The following is a 23,997-nucleotide window of genomic DNA, read 5'->3' as shown; positions in this document are numbered from 1 at the left end:
GGGGTCACCTGAGCCAGGTGTCCCATGGCCGCTTACCTCGCCCACCTCAATTACCCATCTTACCTGACACACAAGGCTCAGGTAAGCAAATGACTGACTCAGTGACTCACTCCCTGACTCACTTACTGGCTACTTACGCGTCACAGCCATACTGGCCTTCCATAGATCAACAACTAAGTTTATGACAGGACATATTAATTTCTCATCCCCTGCATGATTATCTGACTTGCTGGCTGACTGGACGACGATATTGCCTGAACGGCCAAAGTAAACTGATGAACAGATGACTTTCAAAGTACATGGCCTACAGATTGATAAGGTCATCCTTCAATGACTCTTTCAAGGAAGGTGCTTGGTGTATTATGTACCTCATTTACTTCCCCATAGACTAACTGACTGGTGTAGTGACTGTGAATTGGTAAGGAACGTCTGCGACAGCAAATATCTCTTGACTATCAAGCAATTATATATCAATTAAGCACAACAATCCAGTACTAACGTCTTGGCTGACATGTTTCAACAATCAACAGCACCGGATGAAAATTCTGACGACTGACCTTATTTGACCTCGAACCATGTCTCCGGCACCTGTGTCCCTCAAACACACACACACACACACACACACACACACACACACACACACACACACACACACACACACACACACACACACACACACACACACACACACACACACACACACACACACACACACACAAGCACACACTTCTGAATTCTGCCTCACATCAACAAAGAACAATTGATAATATTTTGCCTTCCATTTCGCATGTCCACAAAAAAATTCACGAAGGACACAATTGCAAAACTGGAAAAGGAAGAAAGAAATGGTTAGTAGAGGACAGAATGTTACAAGAAACTTGAAGCCAAGAAAAAAAACACTGTGACCAGTAACAAAGGAACAGCCTTTATATAAACAAGACGAGGAGAGCAAAGTATTGAGATAAGACGCTGGCCATAAAAATATATGAAAAAAATAAGCAAAAAAAAAACAAAAACAATACAGTCACCCAACTCCAAGGTCAAGAGAGATATTGCATTACAAAATTTCAGAGTGATGATTAAAATAATTAACCTGAAGGAAGCTAATATGAAATAAAATACCCTTATAATAAAATAACTAAATAAAAAGGAGAACGTGAATTAGTGTTAAACAAGAACCACATCAATTGAACAAAGGAAGAGAAATACAATCCCTCACGAAAAATTATCATGAAAAAGCACTATCAATACATTACTTAAGCTGACCATGTACCCTGTAACACCTCTCTCTCTCTCTCTCTCTCTCTCTCTCTCTCTCTCTCTCTCTCTCTCTCTCTCTCTCTCTCTCTCTCTCTCTCTCTCTCTCTCTCTCTCTCTCTCTCTCTCTCTCTCTCTCTCTCTCTCTCTCTCTCTCTCTCTCTCTCTCTCTCTCTCTCTCTCTCTCTCTCTCTCTCTCTCAGAGAGAGAGAGAGAGAGAGAGAGAGAGAGAGAGAGAGAGAGAGAGAGAGAGAGAGAGAGAGAGAGAGAGAGAGAGAGAGAGAGAGAGACTGACTAAGATAGGCCACCCATATCCCCACCTTCCCCCCTCCGAGCTCCACCTTGGGGCGCGGCACCGGTAAGGAGTCAGGTAACAAGATGCTCGATAATTTGCATAAGGTTTCCCAGGTATGTTCCGGCACGGCCACGCTTCACTTCGGTTACTGGGGTGGCACTTGGTTGACTGTCCTGTGGTGTGTGTGTGTGTGTGTGTGTGTGTGTGTGTGTGTGTGTGTGTGTGTTCGTGATTTTCCATTACTTTTTTATTTTCTTTCGTTTTTTCTTCCTTTTTTTTATCCGTCTATTTACTCTTTCTCTCGTCTCGAAATGCTCCTCTTTACGTCCTTCTTCCACCCCTATCCACCCCGCCACCAATCTCTTCCCTTTCTTTGATCTTTTCTTCTCCTTTTCTCTCATATCCTTTCCTCTGCGTTTTCTTGTTCTTCTTCATTTAGTTCTGATATACCTGCCTTCAACTTATCCACCCCGCCACCATTCTCTTTTCCCTTTCTTTGATCTTTTCCTCTCCTTTTCTCTCATATCCTTTCCTCTGCGTTTTCTTGTTCTTCTTCATTTAGTTCTGAAATACCTGCCTTCAACTTATCCACAGCTTACATACTTTAAATACTGAGCAAGAAAACTACTGAGATGAAGGAAACACTATACATAAGTAGCTGGTAACAAAAAAAAAACGTATACAGTAAGAAGAGGCGGGAAAACAAGGAACTAAGGGAAAATAAAGAGGATCAGAAGAGAAAAGCGGAGGAAAAAATAATGAGAAGCAGGAAAAATTCAAGTGGGCAGTGAAGGAACAATGAGAAACTTCGAATATAATACAAGTGAAGATGATGATAAGGGAACAAATAAATTACTGAAAGTGAAAATAAAAGGAGAGTGAGAGGGAACTAAAGGGGTCACGAACGATTAGTAAAGGATATTGAAGGACACGAGGAAGGGGAGAGGGGGGAGCAGGAACCCAAGAGGAGGTGCTGGGGACTACTGAGGGAGGTAAATAGGGGGGATTTGGGGGGGGGGAGAGAAGGACCTGGTCACCCTTGGCTAGGATTACGCGGTGATACGGGGAGTTTAGTTACGTCACTCCCCAATATCTCTTCTCCTCCTCCCCGTCCACCCTCTCCCACCCTGCCCCCCCCTCTCCTCTCCACCCTTTGCCTGCTCTGATGTAAACGATGGGGAGGACAGAAGGTGGCTTGGTATTTTTATTATTATTATTATTATTATTATTATTATTATTATTATTATTATTATTATTATTATTATTATTATTATTATTATCGTTATTATTATTGTTGTTGTTGTTGTTGTTGTTGTTGTTGTTGTTGTTGTTGTTGTTGTTGTTGTTGTTGCTGTCATTTTGTGATAGTGGCAGTGATGATCATGAGGATGGGGCCGCAGAATAAAAGCAACAACAACAACAACAACAACAACAAATACAAACAAAACCAAAAAAAAACCAGAGGAAATATCATTATCATCATCATTACCCTCACCATCACCATAACTACCAATCCATCATCATCATCATCATCATCATCATTATCATCATCACAATCACCTTCAGCAAGGACGCCGGTACCATCCCCATCAGCACCACCAGCAGTACCCAGCGGGAGCGGCAGCAGCAGCAGTAGCCTTAGTCGTAACAGTAGTAGTAAGAATATAAACAGTTTCATATAATAACAAGCTTCGCCCTTTTGAGACAACACACACACACACACACACACACACACACACACACACACACACACACACACACACACACACAGACATTCTCCTCTCCTCCCTTTTCCTCCCTTTACTTATTTTTTTTCTTATTCCTCCTCCTGCTCCTTCTTACTCCTCCTCCTCCTCCTCCTACCACTACTACTACTACTACTACTACTATTACTACTACTACTACTACTGCTACTACTACTAATACTAATACTACTACAACTCCCGTCTCCTCATCACCATTATCATTATCATCATCATCATCATCATCCTTCTCATCCTCATTTTTCTCCTTCCCTTTCTCCTCCTTCCCTCCCTTCCTCTTCCCTCCATTCCCCCCTCCTCCTCCTCCCATCACCTTCGATTAATGGGTAAATGAGACGTGATGGCCCTTACCTGTCCGGCCGCCATTAGCAGCATCAGTCTACCTGTGGCCGGGGGAAACACCTGTTGACATCTCATTAGGTCGGGTTTACTACCCTCATCAGCGGCGTGATTACCTTTGAGGAGGCCAATCAGCCTTTCTTTTTTATATATTTCGGCCGATAATTGTGTTGCTTATCATTCTTTTCGACTCGGAAATAGAAAGCGAAACGAGACAGGAATAAATGGCAGAATAAAAATCCGAGCTAGTTAACAAGAGCGTGATGATGAAATATTTCCCTCGTGAAGGCAGCGATTTCAAAAGATCAACAAGCAGAAACACGATGATGGAGTCTGGAATTAAGATCACTACGTTATTCTGTCATGACACCTGAGGAAGCGAGGTGATTAGGAAGGCGCGCGGAAAATGTGTTGTGACGCGCTGCATCCTTCACTGGGAGGTGATAACCGAGTGCAGGAACCCAGCTGAACAGAGGAAACAAATGATGTACACTCCCAGGGTGGTAATAGGCCCGGTTAACCTCACTTCCTCCCAATTGTGTTACGCTATCATACCTTGCCTCACCCCGCCTCACCACAATTCACCTCACTGCAAAAATACTTAGAATAACTCAACTCAAAACTCCTACGACGGTATTCTCAGACTCTTCCGCCTTAACATTAACGATTTCCAAAGGCCGAAAAGGAGAGCATAGGTGGTATTATTTTTAGATTCATAATACAGAAAGAGGGTCAAACTAACCCCAGGGCCACTGAACTGCCCCTGGAAATGCTAAAAACTCCTAAGAAAGCCTTGTAAAATATGTGTTTGGGCGCCGAAATGTTTAAGAAAATGATCCCTCCAATCGAATCAGAACAACTTGCCTTAACTCAATTCAGAATCTGCTCATCTCAGCTCGAAACAACTCAACTCAGCGCAACCCAAAGCAACTCAACACATCTCAACTTAAAACAGATCAACTCAAACGGAATTCAGCTCACTTACCTTGCCTCAACTCTGCTTAGCTATATTATTTCACGCTCCTAGAATTCATGTTCCCTCAGCCTTTACCTTCTATAGCACCTCTCCCCGTCTCATAATTCCTTCATATTTTCACTTTACTTACACGAATACACAAAGATAAAAGGGAATGTAAGAGGTCAGACGCCCCATACAAAGCAGTTTACATTCGTGTCAAACCTCGCCATATTAACTAATCTCTTATCCTCATTTCCCATTCCATCAATTGTTTTTTTCATTGCAGTCCTTGACCACTTCAGCCTTTCCCCTCGAAGCCTCTCCCAGAATTTGTCTGTTACTATATAATATCTTATCTAAATTCTTCACTAGACAGCTCCTCTCCTAATATACCAACCTGCTTTATGTTCTTAACCTTCTTGCTTCCTCCGTCCCGACCAGTAATATGACTATCTAGTTATTTTTATAGTTACTTTCTGTCACCTCACAGTCTCCTCCAACCCTACTCACCTCCCTTTGTATCTTTCATCTGGTACTCCGCTTCTATATATCTTATTTCCAGTTTTATGTAACTTTACCTCCTCCCTTTTCTATCTTAGCATCACAAACCTATTTTTGTCAATCACCCTTTCAACTTCCACTCCTGCTGTATACTCAACAAGGCTAGACGCTACAGAACGCCTAACCCCTGACCTTGTTAAGAAGGAACTTGGTGTCCTTCAATGCCTCAAAAACTTAAAATTTTCACTTGATCACACGACGCAATCTTCCAAACATCTATTCGCTATTCATCGATGACACTCAGCTGTCACATTCTTCGTTAAACATACTTGAACTGTCCTAAACTCAGCATCTCATCTGGAAACTTCAGATCTCTTCTCTTAGTAAATCAGCTTTCTCGAGGTCAGGCGTTTTGTATCGTCACCACCAGTTTTTTCCTCCTAACAGAGGCTGTCCATATACAAGGGGCTTGTCCTCCCTCGTACGAAGATATATGCATCTCATGTATGTGGGGGGGCCCCACACACACAGCTCTCTTGGACAGAGTAAAGCCAACGGCTTTTCGTCTCATCAACCCCCTTCCTCCTACTGACAGACATCTTTTTCTTAAAACCCACCGCGATATTTTCATGCTCTTCTGAACCTGCTAACTGCATACCTTCCGCCCTCCTGTGGCCCCGTTGCACACTACTCTCTAATCTCACTAATCCCTATACTGTCAAAATCCCTCATGCAAGAGTTAACCAGCATTATCATTTTTCATCCCATTCACTGGTTAACTCTGGAACAGCCTTCCTTGGTTTATAATTGCTCCTGCCTACGATTTAACACTTTCAAGAGGGTAGTTTCAAGACACCTCTTTAAATGACTGGCCTTTCTGTTTTGACATCTACTAAGCACTGTTTGCAGGACCAGCCCCATTGCGAGCTTTTTTGTTGTTATTTCCTCTGTTGTTGTGCCCTTGAACTGACCTTTTTTTTAAACAGCTAATTATTTTTAACCCCTTGAATCCCAACTCCACTTTTTTTTTTCCTGCCTCATGATGTTTTTATATTACTGTTTTCCTGCCGAATGACATCTTCATCTTCTTGCTCCTCTATTAACAAACGCACCCTTAAAGCCTTATCTTCAGTTTCCTTACCTCATGTTCTTATCTTTACTTTCCTCAATAAATAATAATACTTCCCAGGTCCTCACCACCAACAGAGACACCCTCGGTCACACCACCCTGCAGCACTTCCGCACTGAGGTGTCTTTCTAAAATAGCTCCTTCTCTGTACTCACACTTGTCAAACATTATCTCAAACATGACAGATGAGAGACAAGCTATTTCCCCTTCCACCTTCCATAATAAGCGACTCTGGACGAATTTACGACGCTGGTCTATCAACTATTATTCGGTACATTATGTAAACTCCTTCATTCCCACCTTGCCGAGTTTCCTGGGTCGTCGGGGGAGGGAATGGAGGGACTGCATGAGGGCTAAAGAGGAGGGTGTAATGAATGGTCGTGTGGAAAGGATGGCCGAAGGGAGAGGAAAGGCAAGCGGGATATATGGGAGAAACGGTGGGTATAAAAGGGAGGGAGGAGAGGAGGGCGAGAGGAAAGAAGTACTTGATATTCGCCTGACCATACGGACACACTCACCACATCCGGTATTTGGGAATGGTAATGAAACAACAGTTGCGTGTGTGTGTGTGTGTGTGTGTGTGTGTGTATAGCAAACTCCTATTGGCAGCTGCCGGTACCTGTTTACTCGTATGTACGCAGTATTTATGTACGTATGCTTGTATGTATCTTTGAATGTATGTATGTATGTATGTATGTATGTATGTATGGATGGATGGATGGATGGATGGATGAACGAATGATGCATGAAAAAATGAATATATGTATATGTATGTATGGATGAATGGACGCTTGTATGTACGTTTGAATGTAGGTAAGCATGTGTGCCTACGTGTCCGCGTGTGTGCACTGCGGATGCCTGCCACGAGCGTAGACACTTCCTAACAAAGCGACGCGGAGGCACCTTGAGCAGCGCCCCCGACCATAAAAAAGAAAAAAACTAAATGAAAGAATAAAAGAATAAACGTGCACGCCTTCGTTTCTCTACAAGCAAGAGTTTTTGTTGGTGTTTCCGGTGCGGCGATCACTTAACACCTGCCGGGCGCGGGGCGGCGGTGGCGCGGCGGGCGGATTATGTCAGTTAATTACACAGGTGAGAATGTACAGGTAAAGCGAACACCTTTATTGCTTATACTAAAAGATCTCCCTCACTGCAGAGAAAACTTGCACTTTAGTTTTAGGAATAACAGTACTTTGACACGTATTACTGCTATCAGAATGGAACATCAAATTCTTTCCTGTACTTTATTGACACCTTCTCCACCATCACTACCTCCTCCTCCTCCTCCTCCTCCTCTTCCTCCTCCTCCTCCCTCACTACAACCTCCTTCCGTTCCTCACAGTCGCCTCCCACTTCCTCACCACCTCCACACCGGTCTCTTAGTGGACATTAATATGACGTGCATCTCGCATACACATAATTATTGTTTCCACGTGGGGTGTTAATGCTGCTATACCTTCCGCCCCGACACCCTCACCCCCACATCTTCCTCGACTTTCACACTCCTACTCACAAACCCTTCTCACGCCTCGCCTAACCAGATCCTTCTATTGTTTCATCTGACCCCAATTTCCTACCGACAACATCCTCCGATGCTTCTCTCATCCTTATTCAGAACATATGACCCACGATTACCTTTCCTAGTCTTCCTCATCCTCCTTCACGCCTTCCTTCACCTTCCTAGTTCTTCTCGCACCTGCTAATCTTGCCATCACCTACCTGCCTAAAAGGTTGTATACCTGTCCGGAAACGCCTCTTTTATACAGCTTAATGCATGCTTGATTAACGAGTAAGGAAAGGTGAGGATACAGGTGACGTAGAGAGAGAGAGAGAGAGAGAGAGAGAGAGAGAGAGAGAGAGAGAGAGAGAGAGAGAGAGAGAGAGAGAGTGTGTGTGTGAGCGTGAGTGCGTGTGTGTGTGTGTGTGTGTGTGTGTGTGTGTGTGTGTGTGAGACCACCACTTCCATCAAACTCCCACTAAACGCTCTTCAATCAAAACCACTGCCACTCCCACGAATTCCACCCAATGTACCCTCTGTCCCTCCTCCTCCTCCTCCTCCTCCTCCTCCTCCTCCTCCTCCTCCTCCTTTGCTGGATAACGAAATTTAGTAGTATTGGTTCCCTTCCTTGTGCCACTACTACCACCACTTTATTGTTACCACCATCATCATCGCCACCACCACAACCACCACCACCACCATTATCCTCACCACCACCACCACCACCACAATCATCACCACCACCACTGTCATTATTGCGCTACTACTACTATTAGCAGTAATAGTACTACAGCTGCAGTAATGATAATGATGTTGATAATGATGTAAAATGTAGGTTATGATCACCAACATATTGCTTATGGTGAAAATAGTTAATAATGATGCAAACAAATAACAAGTAATATCACACTTCCTATGTTAAGAGACGAACACATCTATTTATTCTATCGGAAGCAACGATGATAAAATAACACACACACACACACACACACACACACACACACACACACACACACACACACACAAAGAACAAAGAGACAGAGACATGGAGAGAGACAAAAAGAAAAAAAGAAAAAAAAAGTCATGAAAGAAGGCGGGGAGCAGCTGAACCATAGTAAACAAACAGCGCACACAAACACCAGGCTCAATAAGTGCATTTTTTCCCTCATTCACCTAGCCAAACACCGCCTTGAGAGCACACCTGCATCCACCTGAAGGCACCTTGATTAATAGCCACAGGTGACGCGAGGGTAAACAGTATATAACATCGTTGGCAAATTGCGCCTATCAGTTACCTGCGGACTAATGGGTCAGCCCCTGCAGGTGATTCTCAGGTAGACGAAGCTATAATTAAATGCCAATGACAGAAGGGCGATGGAGGAAGCCGCAGCAATTTAGAGATTTAACCAGAACGGCCACTTACTTAGAGAGAGAGAGAGAGAGAGAGAGAGAGAGAGATAGGGTGGGAGGGGGAGGGAAAGGGAGAGGTGGACGGGATAGATCGTTCCCTAATGGACAGGTGAGGGGGCGCGTGAGAGGTGAGTGAGAGAGTGAGGGAGGGAAACACTAGACAGAGGGCGGAGGATGAAAAAACTCGGCGGCGAGGGAGAAAATGAAGACAGGGGAGGAAGAGGATCAAGAGATAACGGGTATAGAGGGCCAGGGAAGCGCGCATATTATAATTATTAATGTCAAAAGATTATTAATACACGACATTATTATTAACGGAATATTAGGACATTATCTCTCCCTATTTGCATGTGTGATATTATTCCTTACTATCATATCATTATAGATCCTCACAGTTATATATTCCGACCTCTATTCAACCCAACTCAAAACCGTCACTATTATTTCCCTACCATACCTTTTCCATGCATACCTTCCTTACATGTCAAGCATACATACATACATACAGTCATACATACATACATGCATTCCATAGCATACATTTTTCCACTTGCCATTCCTGTCTACTCCTCTAAGCTACACCTATTTATTGATATCCACCATTTAGTTAAACCACCCCAAGTATTTCAACAATTACCTTACCATCATTTCCACTTACTAATATCCACCACTACCAAAGCCTAAGCACAATTTTAACCGTTTCTTCACAGCAACCATTTCCTCACCATTCCCCTCCACCATTATCAGCTACCATATTCTTAACCCCATGCCCGCCACCTCCCTTCCTCACCTACTCCCCCTATCCCCCCCTTCTCATCCATGTCCCCAGCAGGTGTCTCTTACAGCCATTCTCTTCCCTTCGTCACGGCGGGAGAGGAGAGGAGAGAGAGGGGGAGGGTAGGGGAGGGGGGAGGCTGACCCTTTCTCATCCTTCCTTATGTCTTGAATCACCGTTACACCCTTCAAAGTAATTCTCTCTCTCTCTCTCTCTCTCTCTCTCTCTCTCTCTCTCTCTCTCTCTCTCTAAAAGGAAAACGAGAAGTCATCAACATATTGCGTCATCCATTTACAGGAGAGAGAGAGAGAGAGAGAGAGAGAGAGAGAGAGAGAGAGAGAGAGAGAGAGAGAGAGAGAGAGAGAGAGAGAGAGAGAGAGAGAGAGAGAGAGAGAGAGAGAGAGAGAGAGAGAGAGAGAGAGAGAGAGAGAGAGAGAGAGAGAGAGAGAGAGAGAGAGAGAGAGAATGTGCAGCCAATAAGGTGAGGTGTGACTAAGGGCGTGAAGGCAGGCGTGCAGGGGCGTCACTCCGCGGCCATTGTGTTGTGTTGTGTTGCGTGTTGGGTGTTGCTCGCTGTCCTGTCCCCTGGGTACACACACACACACACACACACACACACAGATGCGCAGGGTGGCGAATGTGCTTGAAAGGGTACGACGAAGACTGTGTTGTGACGTGTGTTGTGTGTGTGTGTGTGTGTGTGTGTGTGTGTGTGTGTGTGTGTGTGTGTGTGTGTGTGTGTTGTTGTGTTGTTGTTGTTGTTGTTGTTGTTGTTGTTGTTGTTGTCGTACGTAGCTTTCACGCACACATTTGTATCCATATGATTAAAAAAAAAAGAAAAAAAGAAACGAATGACCGACGAACTAAAACATCCAGGACAGACAAATATAAAGAACAATAGACAAAAAAAATATGGGAGCAAGAAGAGATAGAGACGAGACATAACTTTTAATATATGCGATTAATTCTCTATAAGGAAAATAACATCCATTCATTCGTAAGTACCACACAAAAAAGTTGTTAGTTCATTGTGCTGATATATATATATATATATATATATATATATATATATATATATATATATATATATATATAGATATAGAGAGAGAGAGAGAGAGAGAGAGAGAGAGAGAGAGAGAGAGAGAGAGAGAGAGAGAGAGAGAGAGAGAGATAGAAAATAGAGAGAGAGAGAGAGAGAGAGAGAGAGAGAGAGAGAGAGAGAGAGAGAGAGAGAGAGAGAGAGAGAGAGAGAGAGAGAGAGAGAGAGAGAGATTCCTCCATTCTATCTCTCCCTCTCCCCCTCCGAGGCACCAGGAAGCCACTGACTGGAGGATGCAGAAAACGACAAGGAAGAAAAAAATCACGGTAGTTTATTCGATGCATTCCCTTCCTCCCCTCATCCTCATCCTCATCCCTTCCTACCCTCTTCCTCTTCCTCTTTCCTTGTTTTCGTCTTTCTCCTCCTCTTTCCTTTCTCCCCTCATCCTGTTCCTCTCTCCCTGATTCCCTTTTTCCCTCACTGTTCCTCCTTCCTTCATTTTTATTTACTCAGTTTTTTCCTTCTTGTTTTCCTGTCCTCTGTCTCCTGTATTTTTCCTTCCGCCATCCATTTCTTCTGTTTCTCTCTCCTTTCCTTTTTCTCTATTACTGTTGCTTCTTCATTTTCTCCTTTCCTCTGTCTTTTCCATTTTTCCTTTCTCGCTTTTACGGTCTTTCTCCTTCCTTCTTCCACTATATGACTTTTCCTTTTCAATTCCTTTTTTTTATTTCTGCTCCTCCTCCCTCCTTTCTTCTTTTTTTCTATCTATTGCTTATCCATCCTTCCTTCCTGCCTTCCTTCTATTCTTTCTCTTGCTTTTTGTCCTTACTTCCTTCCTTCCTTCCTTCCTTCTATTCTTACTCTTGCTTTTCTTCGTTTCTTCCTTCCTTCCTTCTTTCTTTCCCCGCTGTTGTTTCTCCTTTCTTCCTCTTTCTCAACTAGTGCTCCTATTTTTTTCCTTCTTTCCTTTCCTTCGTCGTTTTTTCTTTATACGGTTCCTCCTTCCTTCCTTCCTTCCTACCTTCCTTCTTTCTTTCCTTTCAGTTCCTCCTTCCTTGCCTCTTATTGCGACTCCCTTCTTCTCTTCCCCTCGTCTTCCTTTCCTTCCCTCCTTGTTTCCCTTCCTCTCCTCCTCCTTCTCTATTGTGTGTGTCTCTTCTGCAGTTTCAAGTTCTTTATACGGATTTTCTCTTCCAACCTCGAAATGCCTCCGTCTCTCTCTCTCTCTCTCTCTCTCTCTCTCTCTCTCTCTCTCTCTCTCTCTCTCTCTCTCTCTCTCTCTCTCTCTCTCTCTCTCTCTCTCTCTCTCTCTCTCTCTCTCTCTCTCTCTCTCTCTCTCTCTCTCTCTCTCTCTCTCTCTCTCTCTCTCTCTCTCTCTCTCCCATCCTATATACCCTTGCTAACAATGCCATTCTCTTTCTTTTTCCTCTATTTCTCGTGTCCTCTGTGTATCCTTCCTTCTCTCCCCTTCTTCTCCTCCTCCTCCTCCTCACCTCTTCTCCTCCTCCTCCCTTTAGCTGCCACATGGAGGGCTGTGTGTTGCAAGAGAGACGCGCAATACAGCCTCCTTCATGGTCGGCCCGTGTAGTGTTGCGGGTATGGCTGCATGGCTGTCAGTGTTGCGTTAATGTCTTGCGATATATATGCAAAAAAATAAAGGCACTCTCAGGGGTAGAGGATGGGATGGGAAGGAATGGGAAGCTGTGTGTGTGCGAGATTTTGTGACTGTGTGTGTTTGGGAAGGGGAGGGGGAGAGGGAGGATTTTTTTTTTTTTGTGTGTGTGTAGTTTTGAGAATGTGTGTTTTTCTTTTATACTTCTATTTTTTTATGTGTTTTCCTCTTATTGTTGTTTTGTTTGTATTTTTTTTTTTTTGCAGATGTCAGTGTTGTTGTTGTTGTTGTTTCTGTTGTTGTTCTTGTTGTTGATATAACTATTGATCTTACCGTTGTTATTTTTGTTGTTGCTGCTGCTGTTTTCACCATACAGACATAAGAAAATAATAATGAAATAAAACTGTAGCTCTCTTCTTTTCTATTTGTTATACCAGTGAAACCAATACTTGAGATGTTTCTGGCTATACTATTCTTTATCAGTTGTATGTTATATTCTTTCGTTTTTCTTTCACTCACTCATTCTTATGTTTTCTCTTATTTCTTTCTTTCACTTATGTACCCGAGTTTTTATTTCTCTCCGTTCATTCATTTATTAATTTCCTTATTTTCCTCCACTTTCCTCTTTTCTTCATTACGTTTTCTGACATGTGTAATCGGATTGCACTTTTTTTCTTTTTATAATATCCTGATCCCATTAACAATTTTTTTCCTATTTTTCAAAGTTGCTCCTTCTTTTCTTGCTTTTCTTATCTCCACCTCGTGTTTACTTCTCTCTCTCTCTCTCTCTCTCTCTCTCTCTCTCTCTCTCTCTCTCTCTCTCTCTCTCTCTCTCTCTCTCTCTCTCTCTCTCTCTCTCTCTCTCTCTCTCTGGGATCGACGATATAACTGCTGCTCTTGAGGAGATCTCCCCCCAGGCTACTAATGATTCACTGTTTGTTATTCATACAGGTACGAACGACATCACCACGACCAGGTCTGAGGAACTCCTGGAAAATTACCGTAGGCTCATCCAGCAGTATAAGTCTAAATCCCCTAACATTTTGATTTCAGGAGTTCTACCACGGACTTGGGCGGAGAGCAACTTTTTCAGTAAGGCCTTCAGTCTAAACAACCGCTTACAGACTCTTTGTAAGGAGCTTGACGTGGAGTTCTTCAACGCATGGGACAGTTTCTATGGACAAAGTGAGCTTTTCCACAGGGACGGATTGCACCTGTCTCCCATCGGCGCAGCCAGATTCGGAAGGCTCCTCAACGACGCAGTACGTGTCATCCGAGCAAAAAACGAGTCACAGCCACGTCCCTCCACCCCACCCGTGTAAATAGACGCCGTGCATCGCAACAAACCCGTAACCGTGATCCCGCAGGTACCACCACCTCTATTACCAAGCCTCTAGATAACTTAAAAATCCTTAGTTTCAATGCGCGTAGCCTAAGAAACAAATTTGATGAACTGAGATGTCTTGCTCTAACAGAAAATTTTGACATAATTGCTATAACCGAGACATTTATCGACACCACAAATATTGATTTAAGTTCCCAATACAACATAGATGGCTACAGACTCTTCAACAAAGATCGTGTAAACCGTAGAGACGGTGGCGTCGCCCTTTATGTCAAAAGCTATTTGCAACCCACTGACAAAACACCGGGAAACAGTAACGTTGAACATTTGTGCGTGCGAGTAAACATTGCAACAGTCAATTTAAATATATCTGTCACCTACAGACCTCCCGGGCAATCACTCGATGACGACCTTGAAATGTACAGCGTCTTAAGGCAGTCACTTAATAACAACGACTCACTGATATTAGGAGACTTTAACCTCCCCCATATCGACTGGGCGACACTGTCAGGTACAGAAGGCGAGTCACATAGAATGATCGAATTTCTAGAAGAAAATTATCTAAGCCAAATGGTTTCTGAGCCAACTCGACAAAATAATATACTCGACCTTGTTATAACGACCCAAGATAACCTAGTCAGTAATGTCACGGTAGGAGAACACCTCGGTTCTTGCGATCATAAATTAGTGCGCGTCGACATTAGAGCTCAATCATCAGTGACTGAAAATAAAGTAAAGGTGCCCAATTTCAAAAGAGCTAGCTTCGTAGAAATCCGACAAAAACTAACAGAAATACAACTATCAGATGACGACAACGTAGAGGAAGCCTGGCTAAGCTTTAAAAATCACTTACTCACTCAGCAGAACACATTCGTCCCCTTGTGCGAGAAGCGAATTAACACTAATAAAAGCCCACCGTGGTTTAATAGCGAAATTAAACAATCAGTCAATGAGAGAAAATTGTTTTACAGGTTAAAGAAAGAACAAAGCACTAGTAGGTCAGGCAAAGCGTAGATATGAAGAAAATATTGCAGCCAACTGTAAAAATATTCCGAAATCTTTCTTCAGTTACATAAACAACAGAAAGGCGATCAAAAGTGGTATTGGACCTTTAACAAACAGCGAGGGTGCACTAGTGACTGACAGCCAACACATTGCAAACCTCTTAAACAATTACTTTTCCTCGGTGTTTAATACTAACAGTCTTCCTCCCACTACCACCAACACCAGTACTATTGTAAATCTCGAGCATGCATTGCCTAATTTTGAAATAACAACCGATGAAGTCCTTAAAGCTCTCCATTCACTTAAAACAAATAAAAGTTCCGGACCCGACAAAGTATATCCTATACTGCTTAAAGAAACAAAGAGCGAAATACTCTCCTCCCTCACTACCGTATTCAATATGTCCTTGCGACAAGGCATCGTCCCTTCGGATTGGAAAAAGGTTAACGTGACACCGATTTTTAAGAAAGCAGACAAAAAATACCAGGTAACTACCGACCCATTAGTCTAACTTCAATTGTAGGTAAGCTACTCGAGAGCATAATTAGAGACAAAATTGTGAGTTACCTCGAAAGCCACTCATTAATTGGGGATTCACAACACGGCTTCCGTAACAAAAGATCCTGCCTGTCAAACCTACTGACCCTTTATAACGATCTCTTCTCAGTTTATGACGTAACCAAATCAGTGGACGTAGTCTATCTTGATTTCCAGAAAGCGTTTGATAAAGTCCCACATCATAAATTACTTTATAAATTAAAGCAAATAGGCATTGACGGTCAAGTAAACCAATGGATCGCGAATTGGTTGAGCAACAGACAACAAAGAGTTGTGATTGACGGATTTAACTCAGAGTGGGCGCCGGTCACTAGTGGCGTCCCTCAGGGCTCGGTTCTTGGCCCAGTGCTCTTCATTATTTACATCAACGATGGGGATGTTGGACTCAATAATCGCATTAGTAAATTTGCAGACGACACAAAGATTGGTAACTCGGTTCTCACTGACGAAGACAGGCAAAGCCTCCAAGAGGATTTGCACAAAATTTCAGCTTGGTCGGATAAATGGGAGACCCTTTAACGTAGACAAGTGCCAGGTCCTTCAAGTTGGAACAAAAAATAAGAAGTTCGATTACGAAATACGCGGCGTTAAACTCACTAGCGTTCAATGCGTTAAGGACCTGGGGATTAAAATCGCGTCAAACCTCAAATTCTCACATCAATGCATCGATGCAGCAAATAAAGCGAACAGAATGTTGGGCTTCATTAAAAGAAACTTTTTATTCAAGAATAAAGATGTAATACTTCCGCTCTACAATAGTTTAGTCAGACCCCACTTGGAATATGCGGTACAGTTTTGGTCTCCCCACCATGCAAAGGACATTGCTAAACTAGAAGGTGTTCAGCGTCGAGCAACAAAAATGATCCCTGCCTTGCGTAACAAATCCTACGAAGAAAGGCTTTCCACCCTTAACGTGTTCTCTCTTGAGAAACGTCGCCTCCGAGGAAAACTGATCGAATGTTTTAAAATACTTAATGGTTTCACGAATGTAGACAGAACAAAATTGTTTATGATCGATGACACTTTGCGAACGAGGAACAACGGCACAAAACTCAAATGTAGACAAGTAAATTCAGACTGCACCAAATTTTTCTTCACCAACGTTGTAGTGCGAGAATGGAATAAGCTCCCACCATCAGTGGACCAGTGTAACACGATTGACTCCTTTAAAAACAAGCTCGACCGTCACTTCCTTGAACTTAATATTAACTGGAGTAGAAAAGCAACTTTTTGGAGCCATCTGATTAATGTAAAATCACTTCGGTTTAAGGACAGACCACCTAGTCTGAACCATTGGGTCTGTGTGGTCTGATTTTCTATGTAAATCTATGTAAATCTCTCTCTCTCTCTCTCTCTCTCTCTCTCTCTCTCTCTCTCTCTCTCTCTCTCTCTCTCTCTCTCTCTCTCTCTCTCTCATTTCAAGGACTCTAAGCAATAGAAGCGCTGAAACCATCCTCAAACTATATTTAACATTAGTTAGACCTTCTATCGATTACGTGGTCCAGTTCTGGTCTTTTTACTACAGAATGGACATCAAGCTTTTTTGAATCTGCAGAGAAGGATGACGAAAATGATGCACGGGTTGAGAAACTTGTCATATGTGGAAAGACTTAAACATATAAATTTGCATTCCCTAAAAAGGCGAAGGGTTCGAGGAGATATGATCGAAGTTTATAAACGGATAATGGAGTAAATAAGATGATGTTAATGAGGTTCTTGTAGTAATTAAGTTGTACCAGTTCAAAGTCAGCAAAGACATACGAAGGAATTGTTTTACCAGAAGAATTATGGATACGTGGAGTGGAGCAGTGTGAGTGCCAATACGATGGATAGATAAGTTCATGGATAGTGAGAATAGGTTGGGTTAGGTTTACAGAGGCTGCCTAGTATAGGTCTACCGGCCTCCTGCAGACTCCTTGTGTTCTTCTGTTCTTCTTATGATTCTTAACACCACCATAATCTCCATCATTACCACTACTATCTCCTCTTATGATCCACCTCCTTCTCCTTTTTTTTTCCCCTGCTTTTTCATCTCCTTTTCTTCTTTCAACCTATTCCCTGTTTCATCTTTTCCTCCTCTTCTCCTTCTTCCCTCTTCTACTTCTCCTCTTCCCTGTTTCACCACCTCATTTTCTTCGTTCTCCTACTTCCCTGTTTTCCTTCTTCCTCCTCTTCGTTCTCTACGCTCCTCCTCCTCCTCCTCCTCCTCCTCCTCCTCCTCCTCCTCCTCTTCCAGCCAAGTATATAGACGTTCATAACTTCTTCGGCAGTGGTAAGACGCCTCCCAAGGGCACCACTCAGAAGGAGGAGGAGGAAAAGGAGGAGGAGAAGGAGGAGGAGAAAGAAAAGGAGAAAGAGAAGAAGATGGAAAAGGACAGGGAGGAGGAGGAGAAGGAAAAGGAGACGGAAAGGGAGGAGAAGGAGAAGGAAAAAGAGGATGGAATGATGGTGCTGGTGAAGGTATAGTGGTGGTGGAAGAGGGGATGAAGGAAGAGGAGGAGGAGGAACAGGAGGAGGAGGAGGAGGAGAAGGAGGAAAGATCGATACAGGGGAAAGTAGAAGACAATAGCTGTGTGTTAATGGGAGGGTGGAGTTATTTATTGTGAAGTGTAAACAAATATAAAGAAGTAAAAATAGAGAACAGAGGAAACACACAATAAAGACGACGAATAAAAGTGAAGAAAACAACGAAAACAATAACAACAATAACGCAATGGTGGCGAAGGACAACAATCATCACCACCACCACCACCATCACCACCACTACTATAAAAGATAAACACTGCGCCACAACCACACAACCACTTCGATATAATGCAGCATGGAAATATCGCCTTTATGTACATTTTCGGCTCCCTCGTCCGGAAGGGAAGGAACGAAGGAGAGGAGGGAATATAAGAGGGAAAGGGAAGGAAGAGAGGAATGAAGTTTGGAGAGAAGGAATTAAGGAAGAGAAGGAGAGAAGTAAAAGAAGTGAAAAGACAGCGGGGGAAGGAGAGGCCAGAACGAAGGCAAGAAAAGCTAGAAAAATGAAACATGAATAAATAGAAAAAGTAATTGATTGATAGCTGAGTGAATGAATGAATGAATGAAAAAAAAAACCAAGCCGGGATAACGAAAGGATGACGAGAGGGAGAATGAAGAAAAGGAAAAGTTAAACAAGAAACAAAAATAAAGGGAAGGGAAAAAGAGGAAGGAAATAAAAGAGAGAGGAAAATAACTAAATGGAAGTGAGAAAGGAAAGAAAGGCAAGAGGGAGTTAGAGAATGGCTTTAAAAAGGAGGCGAATGAGCGTGAACGTAAAAAGAACGAGAATAGAAAGAACTTGAAGGAAAAACACAGACTACAGAGAAAGAACGGGAGGAGGAGGAGAAAGAGGAGGAGGTAGGAAAAAAGGAAGAACATGCAAAAGAGAAGGGAGGAACAACAATAACGGGAATGAAAGAAGAAATGGGGAGAAAATAAAAGGGGTGATGTGAATGAGCGAGAAAAAGATGAGAACAATAAATCTGGGAGAGAGAGAGAGAGAGAGAGAGAGAGAGAGAGAGAGAGAGAGAGAGAGAGAGAGAGAGACAAAGACAGCGTGAAAATGTATCAGATGAAAGGTGAGAGAGAGAGAGAGAGAGAGAGAGAGAGAGAGAGAGAGAGAGAGAGAGAGAGAGAGAGAGAGAGAGAGAGAGAGAGAGAGAGAGAGAGAGAGAGAGAGAGAGAGAGAGAGAGAGAGAGAGAGAGAAATTGAGGACATAAAAATTATCTTCGCTTATCAAAACATGTTAATGGTTAAGGGTGAGAGGGGTGAGGAGGGGGAGGAGAGGGAGGAGAATGAGAGTGGATGGAGAGAAGAGGATGGAGGAGGCAAAGGGGGAGGGAGGAGAGGCTGGGGCTGGCGCGAGGGGAAAACAAGTGTTACCAGATGAGACAGGCGGTGTTTCCCTGCTGTGGTAATTGGTTAAAGGCTCAGATTGCCTCAGTGTTACCACCTGCGGCCGCCTTACCTCCACCTGAACGGCTTCATCTTTTATTATCCCTTCACAGTCTTATTAAGGCATGTTTTTGTATACTTCGGCGTTGAAATGGAAAAGAAGTAGTTTGTTATTGTATATTACGGAAAAATGTTACTTCAGTCAATGTTTTACTTCTTAATTATTCCCTACTGATGATGTCTTACAGAATTCTAATATTCGTGTTCTTTGCTTTTACGTCTGATGATTCTCTAAACCTTTTAATCTTTACTCAAAATCACCTACTTTCTTTGCTTCACTTTTTGTTACATATTCAGTAAGCTTATCATATGGTTTTGTTTTGATGTGTATATTTTCCGCGTCTACGTTTTACTAAGTATCGGAGCACATTTTGATTCGGTAAGCATATTAGATTTTTGTTTTTAGTGATTATGTGCATATTTCAATCACCATAATTACAATAAGGCCACAAAAATAATCCTAAAATTTTGTTGTATTAATGCCTAAGACTATATCATTACATTCAGTCTATCATATCCTTCTCTCATTTCTCCCACTAATCTGTTCTTCCTCCAATCCCTGTGTCATGTTCTTATGTTCAATGATCTTCCAACGCCTTTATCTCGTCTTCCTCTCCACAATCTCTTCATCCCTTCCTCCTTTCCTTAACTATTTTGCATCGTCCCATCCCTCTCCCCGTCCTTCTTCTCTTTCCTTCACATCATTAGATTCAAAATTAACTTAAGGGGTTTGAGGCGTGTGTGATACGGCTACACTGTCTCCCTCCTTCCCTCCCTCCCGTCTTGCCTCCTCGCTCCCAAGGCACCAGCGAGGCTTCACTTGATTGCTGTCTAAGTTTCATTAAGTTTCACAAGTCCTGGATGTGTCGTCTTGGTGCGTAGGGAGGGAGGGAAGGAGGGGGAGAAAAGGGGAAGAGAGGGAGGAAGGAGGCAAGGAGGTAAAGGGGAGACGTAGGGAGAGAAGGAATGAGACGACGGAGGTAATTGGTGTGTGTGTTTGTGTGTGTGTGTGTGTGTGTGTGTGTTTCTCTTATGCTTTCATACTTTTTTTCTTTACTTTGGCTTCTCATTACTTTACCTTAAAATTCTATCGCGCCGAAAATCTTTAACATAACTTCGAACAGAGAAAAAAATATACTCGTTACATGACATTATTCTCTCTCTCTCTCTCTCTCTCTCTCTCTCTCTCTCTCTCTCTCTCTCTCTCTCTCTCTCTCTCTCTCTCTCTCTCTCTCTCTCTCTCTCTCTCTCTCTCTCTCTCTCTCTCTCTCATTCCTCCCACGTCACAGCTACACAAGTCGTATTTAACATCTCATTTCATACTCAGGGGAGAGGGAGAGGGAAGGAAGGAAAAGAAGGAGGAGGAGGAGGAGGAGGAGGAGGAGGAGGAGGAGGAGGGGGAAGGGGAGGAAGAACAGGTGAACAAGAATGCAGAAGACAAAACCGAGTCGGGCAAACATTAATTCACTGAGAAACGTCAAAACGTGCAATAATTTTTTAAAAAGGACGGGGACTGGAACTGCTGGAGGAGGAGGAGGAGGAGGAGGAGGAGGAAGTTAAAGAGAAATTTTGCAGCACGAGGGATCAACAGAGATTATTCCGTGCACCTGTGAATGCTCATTGTTTAGTCCTGGTGGGGAGGGAGAGAGAGAGAGGGCCAAAGGGAGGAGGAGGAGGAGGAGGAGGAGGAGGAAGTAACAAATAAAAAAGAAAATGAGAGAGAGAAACCGAGACCGAGATGGAGGCCAGGAGGGAGAGGGAGAAAGAGAGAGGGAGGGAGGGATAGCAGCTAGGGTAATCACTCCACGCTTTTGTGACTGTGAAATGAACAGCTTCAGACACACACAAAAAATAACAATAATCGTGCTTGTGCCATTCATATTTGAGCCGCGTGCATTATTGAGCGGGGCTTTCTGCTGGCGCCCGGGTGTTGAGCTGGAGAGGGAAGGTGTGAGAGAGAGAGAGAGAGAGAGAGAGAGAGAGAGAGCGTCCGTCCGTCAGTCATTGTTACCAGTGTACAAGAATAATACATGTTTACTCTAGCCCTGCATCGCCAATGACCTCGTAATGACTTCCTTGAGACGAGGCGAATTAATCATGGTGTGTCAACGTGTGTGTGTGTGTGTGTGTGTGTGTGTGTGTGTGTGTGTAATTCACCTCTTGGTCTGCTGCGGGTCTCTGTGTCTGTGTGTGTGTGTCAACGTGTGTGTGTGTGTGTATGTGTGTGTGTGTGTGTGTGTGTTAAATGTCCCGTGTCTGCTTTATATGAGCGTCTGTCTTATTTCTTCTCCCCTGCAACACACACACACACACACACACACACACACACACACACATCACACATTTTACACCCCAAACATAGTCCTTCCCCTTTTTTCATACCCTTTATCACCCCTCCTGAACCCCATCCCCATTTTTCCCCTCACTACCACTCCCCCAACACGACACCTCCTCCCTCTCCTTCACTCCCCTACTATGGTGCTATATTACCCTTCCCCAATCCAGTCTCTTCCCTTCCCTCAGCCCCCCCCCACCCCCCCACACACAACATCTTCCCCCTCTCCTTCATACACCTTTCTCCATCCCCTCTCTCCCCTACTCTGCCACTAATTTCCTCTCCCCAATCCACCCCATCCTCTTCCCTCACCACGCCACAACACATACAGCATCTCTCCCCTTTCCTTCTCACCCCACCTCACCTTTACCACCATGCCTCCCCAACACAGCTTCTCTCCTTCTTTCCTCTCCACACTCCACCCTTAGCATCCTCCCCCCTCCCCCCCTCCGCTACTATATTACCCACAACCTTCATTTGCACCCCTTCCCAAAGTCCCGGATCAGCGGCGCGCCTAATAAAGAGTAACACAGACCTTCATAAAAGCTTAATAAATCCGTGTCATAATACCAATTAAAACCTGGCCTGTCTAATGAGTCGCTGAAATATAGACAGGGGGACACCACCACCACCACCACTACTGCTACTACCACCACCACCACCACCACCCTTGGGTCTCATCACGGGCTCTTGGTTTCTCTCTCTCTCTCTCTCTCTCTCTCTCTCTCTCTCTCTCTCTCTCTCTCTCTCTCTCTCTCTCTCTCTCTCTCTCTCTCTCTCTCTCTCTCTCTCTCTCTGTACCAATTTATCTACTGATTCGATATTTTTCTTTCCCTCCATGCTAATGATTTTCTCTTAGTTTACTTTTTTCCATCCTATCCCTTTCTTCTACTGTATTGCCCCTTCCATATCCCGTACATTTCCTCCATACCATCACTATCCCTCCCTTCACCTTTTATCTCCTACTTCCCTCCTTCCCTCCTACTGTCCCTCTCTGCCTCCCTGCCTTTTACACCCCTTCCAGATCCCTTACACCCTCTCCATATCACTACTATCCCTTCCTTTACTACTTGTCTCCTTCCCTCCCTCCTATCCTCCCTCCCTCCTTCCCTCTATAATATAACTTGGGTGTAAATTGACTACATTCCTCGTAGGCCTAATGCAAACAACAGCGACAACGTCAACATGAACGGAGGAAGAAGAGCGGGATGAGAACAGGGGGAGGAGGAGAAGGAAGAGGAGAAGGAGAGGGAGAGGCGGAGGAGGGGGAGGGAGGTTTAGGAGGGGTGGCCTTGTAGCTAATCTTGCTGTAACTTTTATCTTCCACAACTTTAATCAATGTAATTCAATTTGCGACGTCAACCCCGCCCCGCCTCGCGATCCGCCGAGCTTCATATTTATTTCAGCGAGAATTACGAGCTTCGGGGGCGACTTGGGGCCTTGAGACACGAGGATGCTAGCCCAGCCCCACCCCAACCCCACCCCGACTCCAGTAACCCCGATCCCCACCATTCCCATCCCCAGTAACCCCCTCTATCCCGTCCAATATGTCCCTGCCCCACTCACCATCACCACCCCTGGAACCCCCTTTGCGCAACCCCATTCCCACCCCCAGTAACCCCCTCTATCCCGTCCAATATACCCCTGCCCCACTCCCCATCACCACCCCTGGAACTCCCTTTACCCAACCCCATTCCCACCCCCAGTAACCCATATACCCCGTCCCATTCATTCCCGTCTCGCCTAGAGCACTTCACCCCCTTCAACCTCACCCCAAACCCAAGCATTTATACCCAATATACCTCTAACCCACAACCATTCATTAACCCCAATTACCATGCCTCTATACACCCCTCCCCACATATACTGACGAGCCCCACACATCCCAGAGTATCTTCACCCCATCTCCCACTCTACTTCATCCCACCTTGCACTCCCTCACCAATCCATTGCCACACATTCCCCCTACCCCTTCCCCTGGCTAAGCACCTTTCCCCAGTGCACTCCCACTTACTTTAGACTCCATTTCCTTCCCATGGTACACAAACCATTTCCACTCATCACATGCAGACAACATCCACTTCATCTCACCCCCCCCCCCCCGCTTCCTCTGTTTTAATATCCTACAACACCCCCCATATCATAACCCCTTCCCCAACACAGCGCCCCGCCCCTTCACACACGCCCCGCCCACGT

General features: G+C 44.0%; 1 long non-coding RNA gene across 1 annotated transcript in view; it reads right to left on the bottom strand.

The window, feature by feature from the left end:
* The window catches only part of LOC127007632 (uncharacterized), a 92,738-nt gene that overhangs the window by 14,359 nt on the left and 54,382 nt on the right, over positions 1-23,997 (bottom strand). The gene's annotated exons all lie outside the window — the stretch shown is intronic.

This window comes from Eriocheir sinensis, chromosome 36 (assembly GCF_024679095.1).
Source record: "Eriocheir sinensis breed Jianghai 21 chromosome 36, ASM2467909v1, whole genome shotgun sequence".
NCBI classification, from domain to species: Eukaryota; Metazoa; Arthropoda; class Malacostraca; order Decapoda; family Varunidae; genus Eriocheir; species Eriocheir sinensis.
Note: the sequence above shows the minus strand (reverse complement) of the source record. Positions and strands in the feature narration are given on the sequence as shown.